Consider the following 10,140-nt stretch of genomic DNA (forward strand, 5'->3'; position numbering starts at 1 on the left):
CTACAATCAGTTGGTTGTAATTTTGCATAGAGCAGACATTTCCATATATTTTTGTTAACTGCATGTGTGACATAACTCCACCAGTCCTATTTATGATATAATTTACAAAGATTATACCGTTTTTAAACATTTTATTCAAAATAACGTTTATTTTTATTTTTTCATTAGCATATTTGAGTTTAACCATAATATTTGTTATAATATTTGTTCTGTCTTTTCTGGTGGATTAAACTGACATTGCAACCAGCTTTTTATTGCTTGTTTTTAAAATAGCTATATTTTGAACACGGGGAGAGCCATTCTTACTAATCTGCTCGTGAACCAGTTCAGATTTAAGTATAATTGTTGTATGACTGAAGCCTTTAGTGAGAGGTCCAATGCTTTAATATTTAATCATTGTTGCCCACCGAATTCATATTCATTATATAAATAGGCCCATTTAATTTTGTCTGACTTGCTGTTCCAAATAAAGTGGAATATTCTTTGCTCATAAAATAAATAAATAAACTAGTCGTTAGGTGTAGGCAGGGCCATATGTAAATAGGTAAACTGGGATATGACTAAAGAAATAATCAGGGTGATTTTTCCATAAATAGACAGGTGTTTGGCTAACTTTCTATTAAAATATATTGTACTGAGATCATTTATTTCTTTCGGGATATGAATACCGAGTATGTCCACTTCACCGTCGGACCATTTTATTGGTAAACTACACAGTGATGTAAAAGTTGTATTTAAAAAAAAAATCCAATACGTAATATGGTGCATTTATCATAATTCGGTTGTAATCCAGAGAGGTTAGAAAAATTATCTAGGTCCTCTATGAGGCTGTGCAGGGATCCAAATTGCAGATTTACACTTTTGTTTTTAAGCCCTGGATTTCTAGCCCCTTGATAGTATTTCTCTTATATTATCTCCAATGTTTCATCGATGTAAAAAAAAATAAACTGTCTGATTAGGATGAATAATATCTAAAATACCTTTTTAATTCTATGCGCTATGCATTTTGCTACACTTTTGTCATCACAACACTGAAGTGTAAGGTGTCTCCAGTTTTTTTAGGTGGACTGGATCTTTATATTTACCTTCTGGGTCCTGTTTCAGTAATAGTGAAATCAGACCTTCTTGCTGAGTATCTGATAGTCTACCATTTTTACAAGAGTGGTAAAACATGTTAAAAGCGAAACTTTGAACACAAAAAATATTTGATAAACACTACATGACCAGAAAGTATGTGGACACCTGCTCGTCGAACATCTCATTCCAAAATCATGGGCATTAATATGGAGTTGGTCCCCCCTTTGCTGCTGTACTAGCCTCCACTCTTCGGGGAAGGTTTTCCACTAGATATTGGAACATTGCTGCGGGTACTAGCTTCCATTCAGCTACAAGAGCGTTAGTGAGGTCGGGCACTGATGTTGGGCGATTAGGCCTGGCTCGCAGTCTGCCTTTCAATTCATCCCAAAGGTGTTCGATGGAGTTGAGGTCAGGTCTCTGTGCAGGCCAGTCAAGTTCTTCCACACCAATCTCGACAAAACATTTCTGAATGGACCTCACTTTGGGCACAGGGGCATTGTCATGCGGAAACAGGAAAGGGCCTTACCCAAATTGTTGCCACAAAGTTGGAAGCACAGAATCGTCTAGAATGTCATAGTATGCAGTAGTGTTAAGATTTCCCTTCACTGGAATTAAGGGGCCTAGCCCAAACCATGAAAAACAGTCCCAGACCATTATTCCTCCTCTACCAAACTTTACAGTTGGCACTATGCATTCGGGAAGGTAGCGTTCTCCTGCCATCCGCCAAATCCAGATTCGGACTGCCAGATGGTGAAACGTGATTCATCACTCAAGAGAACGCGTTTCCACTGCTCCAGAGTCCAATGGCGGTGATTTTTACACCACTCCAGTCGATGCTTGGCATTGCGCATCGTGATCTTAGGCTTGTGTGAGGCTGCTCTGCCATGGAAACCCATTTCATGAAGCTCCCGACGAACAGTTCTTGTGCTGACGTTGCTTCCAGAGGCAGTTTGGAACTCAGTAGTGAGTGTTGCAACCAAGGACAGACAATTTGTACACGCTACGCGCTTCAGCAATTGGGGGTCCGTTCTGTGAGTTTATGTGGTCTACCACTTCACAGCTGAGCCATTGTTGCTCCTATATGTTTCCACTTCACAATAACAGCACTTACAGTTGACCAGGACAGCTCTAGCAGGGCAGAAATTTGACGAACTGACTTGATGGAAAGGTAGAGTAGCATCCTATTACTGTGCCACGTTGAAAGTCACTGAGCTCTTCAGTAAGGCCATTCTACTGCCAGTGTTTGTCTATGGAGATTGCATGGCTGTTTGCTCAGGTGTAGCTAAAATAGCCAAATCCACCAATTTGAAGGGATGTCCACATACTGTTGTATATATAGTGTACCTCAACTGGTATCCCATCCAGCCCTGGAGTTTTCCCAGACTTGAAGGCTTTAATTGCATCTAGAAGATCCCCCTCTGTAATTAGGCCTTCACATGAGTCTTTCTTTATGGCTGTTAATTTTACACTATTAATAGAAAAAATCCTTACAATTAACTCCAGTTAGTGGAAATGGAGGACACTGAAATGAAAAGTACTTTGCTTCCTCTTTCAAATGATCGTTTGGTGAAGCATGGATGACTCTGTCATTTGTAACTAGTTTCTGTAAATTATTTTTGGTAGCATTTCTATGTTGAGGATTAAAAATAATTTGGTGCATTTTTCCCCATATTCCATCCAGTTCACTTTATTTGTATAATATATTACACTTTATCTTTCTTGAATAAGTTTCTCCATTTATTTTTGTTTTTCCTCTAACTTATTATGTGCCTCTATGTTGCAGTTTTTATTGCTATCTATCTGTAGTGTTAGTTCCTCTGTATCTTTTGACCTAAATTGTTTTTGTCTTAAAGATGAGTATTGAATTGCATGGCCTCTAAAGACACGTTTAAAAGTGTCCCATACAATAAGGGGATCTGCTGTACCTACAGTTGAAGTCGGACGTTTACATACATTTAGGTTGGCGTCATTAAAACTAATTTTTCAACCACTCCACAAATGTCTTGTTTACAAACTATAGTTTTGGCAAGTCAGTTAGGACATCTACTTTCTGCATGACACAAGTAATTTTTCCAACAATTGTTAACAGACAGATTATTTCACTTATAATTCACTGTATCACAATTCCAGTGGGTCAGAAGTTTACATACACTAAATTGACTTCCAGAAAATGATGTCACGGCTTTAGAAGCTTCTGATAGGCTAATTGACATCATTTGAGTTAATTGGAGGTGTACCTGTGGATGTATTTCAAGGCCTACCTTCAAACCCAGTGCCTCTTTGCTTTACATCATGGGAAAATCAAAAGAAATCAGCCAAGACCTCAGAAAAAGAATTGTAGACCTCCACAAGTCTGGTTCATCCTTGGGAGCAATTTCCAAATGCCTGAAGGTACCACGTTCATTTGTACAAACAATAGTATGCAAGTATAAACACCATGGGACCACGCAGCTGTCATACCGCTCAGGAAGGAGATGTGTTCTGTCTTCTAGAGATTAATGTACTTTGGTGCGAATAGTGCAAATCAATCCCAGAACAACAGCAAAGGACCTTGTGAAGATGCTGGAGTAAACAGGTACAAAAGTATCTATAGCCACAGTAAAACTAGTCCTATATCGACATAACCTGAAAGGCCGCTCAGCAAGGAAGAAGCCACTGCTCCAAAACCGCCATAAAAAGCCAGACTACGGTTTGCAACTGCACATGGAGACAAAGATTGTACTTTTTGGAGAAATGTCCTCTGGTCTGATGAAACAAAAATAGAACTGTTTGCCCATAATGACCATCGTTATGTTTGGCGGAAAAAGGGGGTTGCTTGCAAGCCGAAGAACACCATCGCAACCGTGAAGCACAGGGGTGGCAGCATCATTCTGTGGGGGTGCTTTGCTGTAGGAGGGACTGGTGCACTTCACAAAATAGATGGCATCATGAGGAAGGAAAATTATGTGGATATATTGAAACAACACAAGACATATTGAAACATCTCAAGACATCAGTCAAGAAGTTAAAGCTTGGTCGCAAATGGGTCTTCCAAATGGACAATGACCGCAAGCATACTTCCAAAGTTGTAGCAAAATGGCTTAAGGACAACAAAGTCAATGTATTGGAGTGGCCATCACAAATCCCTGACCTCAATCCTATATACAATTAGTGGGCAGAACTGTGTTGGTGCTGTCATCTTCAGGACAGGAATACAGGTTTACTTAACGGAGGAATAAACACACATGTTCATCGTTGGTGTTTTTAACCAGAACGGGGGGAATGCCCTTTCTTTATTTTCGCACATGTACATCTCTCATAGGGCATGACTGTACCAGTGTAAGAACACAATTTAATAAAATATTAGTCTATATGTTAACACCCCCACTTGCTCTTATACTGTACAAATCGTATTCAACCTAACTTTATCAACACATTTAGCTTACAGTTATACATCTCACAAATGTCAGTTTATATTCCAAACATATAACCCAAGAATGTTTCAGTTTTGAGCTTCGTTACAGGTTTAGTCAAAACATCTGCAACCATGTCTGCCGTTGGACAATATTCAATACTTATATTACCATCACTGAGTGCAGATCGAATGAAATGATATCTGATGTCGACATGTTTACATCTCTGACGACATACTGGGTTCTTTGACAGAGCAATTGCACCTTGGTTATCTTCAAAGATTGTTACTGGTGCATATTGGCACTCACTATCCATCTCGCCCAATAACTGTACAAGGTACAAACTTTCTTGTGTAGTAGCAGCCAGTGCCATGTACTCTGCTTCACATGTAGATAAAGCGACTGTTGGCTGCTTCTTAGACCTCCATGAAATAACAGGTCCACATTTAGTTAAACTAAAACAATACCCTGTTATGCTTCGTCTGTCACTTTGATCTGCTGCCCAATCAGCATCACTATATGCTACAAGGTTGAGTTTTTCCACCCCCTTTTTGTAACACAACTCCTGATTCATTGTCCCCTTCAAGTACCTCAACACATGTTTAGCTGTTATCCAGTGTTGCTCTTTTGGTTCTGATAGGTATTGTGACAGCTTGCTGACAATCCAACTGATATCCGGTCTTGAACATCACATATATCAAGCTGCCTATCACTTCACGATACCTTTTTGAATCAATAGGTTCACCATCACCATCAAAGTTTTGTTTTTGTTCACATGGTGTTGACCTTGTTTTACAGTCTGACATACAAAACCTTTCCAGTATCTTGGTTATGTACCTTGTTTGGTTCATCTTTATTTTCCCTTCACTTTGTGTAAAATCAATGCCTAGGAAATGTCCAAGCCTCCCAAGATCTTTCATCTTAAATTTTTCACTTAAATTTTTTTTTACACTTGTGAGTGAGTCACTATCACTAGCAGCGATAATTAGATCATCGACCCAAATTATCAAAATGATCCTTTCTGTTGCAGTTTGTTTGTTATAAACACAGTGATCAGCTGGGTTCTGTGTAAAACCATTTTCACTAAGGTGATCATGCAACATTTTGTTCCAGTTCCTTCCTGACTGTTTCAGGCCGTACAGTGACTTGTTCAGTTTGCAGACTAGTTGCTCACCTGTATCTGACCTGACTTCAAAACCCTCTGGTTGCTCCATGTACACTTCACAGTCAATAGGAGCATGTAGATATGCTGTTTTGACATCCATCTGATGTAACTCTAAGTCATACTGAGCTGCTAGCTGCATCAAACAGCGTACTGATGTCATATTTGCAGTTGGAGAAAAAGTATCCTTATAGTCTATTCCTGCCACTTGAATATACCCCTTTGCAACATATCTTGCCTTGTATGTCTCAGTCTCATCTGAATTGTTTTTGACCGCATAGACCCACCTGCCCCCCACTGCATTTTTACCCTCTGGCAGTGTGGTCAATGTGAATGTATCATTTTCCCTGAGGGAATCCATCTCCTCCTTCATAGCAGTAGCCCAAATCTCTGATTTTGGTGAAATCATTGCTTCTTTGAAGGTTTGTGGTGCTTTGCACATTACTCTCTAGCAGTAGTTAACACTAGGTGGTATCTGGTCATCACACTTCACTTTACACTCATAGTCTTTTAAGTACCGGGGCTTCTTCCTCTCTCTGTCTGGATAGCGTGGACTCTGACTATCTGAAGTCTCGATTTGCACATCTTGTGTCTCTTCTGAATTTTGATCTGCCATCTTGGCCTTTGGCATGGGGGATTCAAATCTCTCCCCATGAAGATCATCACTCATTTCCAAATCTGTCTGAGTTTGGCGTTCGACCACACCTTTTGTAACAAACTTGACTAATCTGTTTTTTAAGAACTTTTCCAGTGTCTGGGTAGTAGACTAGGTATGCTGGACTATTTTTATCATACCCGACAAAAATACCCTTTTCACATCTTGAGTCCAACTTTTTCTTGTTCTGTCTGTATGCATAGCAAACATATCCACATTCTTTCATCTTTGAAAGATCAGGCTTTCTCCCAGTAAACATGTAGTGTGGAGTCTGTCCTACACGCTTATTGTAACACCTATTGCGAATTACTGCAGCAGTCATTACAGCATATGTCCACAAGTTCTTTGGTAGGTTGTTCTCAAGTAGCATGCATATTGCCATTTCAAACAGTGTTCTCCAATTTCTCTCAGCGGTCCCATTTTGATGGGGTGAGGAAGGGGCTGAAGTTTCATGTCTTATGGCATTCTTACTGAGCAGTGACTGGAACTCTTTGGCTGTGAACTCTGTGCCATTATCTGACCTGACACACTATATTTTCCCATAAGGGGCCACATCAGCAATAAACTTCTCAGTAGCTTTTACAGTATCACTCTTAGCTTTTAGGAAATACACAAAAACTATCCCTGAATAATCATCCGTAAATGCTAGAGTATATCTGAACCCATCTTTCGCCTCTGGCTCAATAGGGCCAGCCAAATCAGTGTGCACAAGCTCAAGAGCCGCTTTTGCCTTTTCATCAGGCTCTCTGTTTCTGCTCTGAACAAATTTTCACAGTTGAGGGTAGATTTGTCAATCTTACCTGTGATTTTCATTCCCTCTGTCACATTTTCTAACTCTAAGAATTTTGTGCCATGTGTGAATATCATAGCACCCATGTTACACCCCTGTCGAAAGTTGACTGAAGCTCTGTTGGCTGTCGCTGCTTTAACAGAGAAAATGTCCTGTGGAAACGACGGCACGTACAGCGCCTTCGTCAGCGTTGTTTTCACCCGACGACCCGTGTTGTCTCTCAAGTAAACCTCTGCTGCACCTCTCCTCTCCGCGACACCATTCGTTCTTGTTCCGTCAGCCAGCTCCATGGAATGTTTTTCCGGTTTGAAAGTCTAGTCAAACTCCTTAAACTTCCCGATGTCCGTGACTATATGTGACGTTGCTCCCGTATCAACCATCAGCCCTTTCTGTTTCAGTCCACGAACCTGACAGTCACTTATTCTGAATGCAATTGTGTGGCCTTCAGCATCTGTTGCTTGTTTCACATTCTCTTCTTTTTCGTCTGCAATTTGCGTCAGTATGAGTGGAGCTCTTGCAAAAACTACACCACTGTCTCCGTTCTCTGTGCTCTCCAGTAACGGTACATTCCTGGGCCTTGTGCCCTTTCTGGCCACAGTTGAAGCAGGTTATCTCGGTCCCTTTATCTCTTCCTCTTGGCCAGCTAACTTTAATGTTACTTGCCTTCATCACGTTGTCGTCAGTGGAAATGGCGCTAAACATCTCGGTGCTTTCATATCTCCTCAACTTGGTTTTGAACTTGCCATAAGTTGTCGGCTCGTCACTCTGCGTTATGTGGATGGCAAACGGCTTAAATGATTCGGGCAAACCCTATCAGAATCATTGCAATCAACAGCCCATCACTTAAAGTCTCTTCAGCATTCCTCAGTGCTGTAATAGCCGTCTCAGCACGAATGATATAGTCCGTAACACTTTTGTCAGCGGCTTTCTGAAGAGAAGCTAGCTCAGTGTAGAGGCTAATCACACGTGGCTTCCCTTTACCTGCATAATGTTCCCTCAATATCTTCAACGCTTTTCTCCCATCATCTGCTGCTTCTCTCATTATCAGGGAAATACTTTTATCATCCAAAACCTGTATCAATTCGGCGTAGGCTTCTTCATTTTTCTCTCCGTCTTCTTCATCTTCATCCACGCTCAATAGGGCGGCCTTTAGCCCTAGCAAATGCAAGTGCCCATAACTCATAGTTTTTTTTTTCATCTCCGTCGAAATATAATCTATTCCATCGGCTTCCATGTTACCTTCTGGGCCCATAACCTGTTGGTACTGTCATCTTCAGGACAGGAATACCGGTTTACTTAACGGAGGAATAAACACACATGTTCATCGTTGGTGTTTTAACCAGAACGGGGGGAATGCCCTTTCTTTATTTTCGCACATGCGCAGTTGTACATCTCTCATAGGGCATGACTGTACCAGTGTAAGAACACATTTTAATAACATATTATTCTAAATGTTAACAAACTGAAAAAGCGTTTCCGAGCAAGGAGGCCTACAAACCTGACTAAGTTACACCAGCTCTGTCTGGAGGAATGGGCCAAAATTCACCCAACTTATTGTGGGAAGCTTGTGGAAGGCTACCCGAAATGTTTAACCCAAGTTAAACAATTTAAAGGCAATGCTACCAAATACTAATTGAGTGTATGTAATCTTCTGACCCACTGGGCATGTGATAAAAGAAATTAAAGCTGAAATAAATCATTCTCTCTACCATTATTCTGACATTTCGCATTCTTAAAATAAAGTGGTGATCCCAACTGACCTAAGACAGGGAATTTTTACTAGGATTAAATGTCAGGAATTGTGAAAAACTGAGTTTAAATTTATTTGGCTAAGGTGTATGTAAACTTCCGACTTCAACTGTATGTTATGTAGGAAAAAGTAAGTTATCAATTATTCTGTCTTGGTTAAAAACAATTTGTCGTCCAGTAGGTTTTGATTAAATTTCCAATATCCTCGCCCACGTGGAAATTCTGTAAGAATATCAATACTTTTTTATATTTTGGTGCCAGCGAGAATGACATAAGAAGGTAGTCAAGACGACTAGCTTGATTGAGCCTCCGCCATGTTTATCTCACTAGGTCTGGATATGTAAGCCTCCATATATCCACTAGTTCCATTATATCCATGATATTAGTTATTTTCTTAAGTGCATAAGTGTGATAGTTTGTAGTGTGATTACCTTTACGGTCCATTGAGGTATTTAAAACTGTATAATTGTCACGATCGTCAGGGAGAGACCAATGCGCAGCGTGATGAACAAACATACTTTAATTAGTTAAAGTGTAAACACGAATACAAAACAAGAAACGACTCGTGAAGTCCACGGTATCAATGACCGAACACGGAACAAAAACCCACAAACACAAAGGGAAAACAGACAGTTTAAATATGGCTCCCAATCAGAGACAACCAGCCAACAGCTGACACTCGTTGCCTCTGATTGGGAGTCACTCAGGCAAACATAGAAATCAACAAACTAGAACCCCCAACATAGAAATAAACACATAGAATAAACACAAAGAATGAACACACCCTGGCTCAACATAATGAGTCCCAGAGCCAGGGTGTGACAGTACCCCCCCCCCCCCCTAAAGGCGCAGACTGCGACCGCGCCTCAACTAAACAAAACAGGGGAGGGCTGGGCGGGCATACCTCCTCGGCGGCGGTTCTGGCTCCGGCCTTGACCACCACCCTCCAATACACCCCCCATAGCGCCCCTGGTCCAGTCTGGCCCCGCCGGCTGGAGCCGAACTGGACTTAGCAGGAGCGGTTAGCTTCAGCTCCATCGTGGAGCAGTTGACCGGTACCTTACCAGGCACCGGTGACCCAGGCACGGGTTGTGCTGGACTGACGACGCGCACCCCTGGCTTGGTGCGTGGAGGAGGAACGGGCCTTACCAGGCTGACGACGCGCACCCCGGGCTTGGTGCGTGGAGGAGGGACGGGCCTTACCAGGCTGACGACTCGCACCCCTGGCTTGGTGCGTGGAGGAGGGACGGGCCTTACCAGGCTGACGACTCGCACCCCTGGCTTGGTGCGAGTGGCAGGAACAGGCCGGGCCGGG

The sequence above is a fragment of the Coregonus lavaretus genome (assembly GCF_964263955.1).
Source record: "Coregonus lavaretus genome assembly, chromosome: 5".
NCBI classification, from domain to species: Eukaryota; Metazoa; Chordata; class Actinopteri; order Salmoniformes; family Salmonidae; genus Coregonus; species Coregonus lavaretus.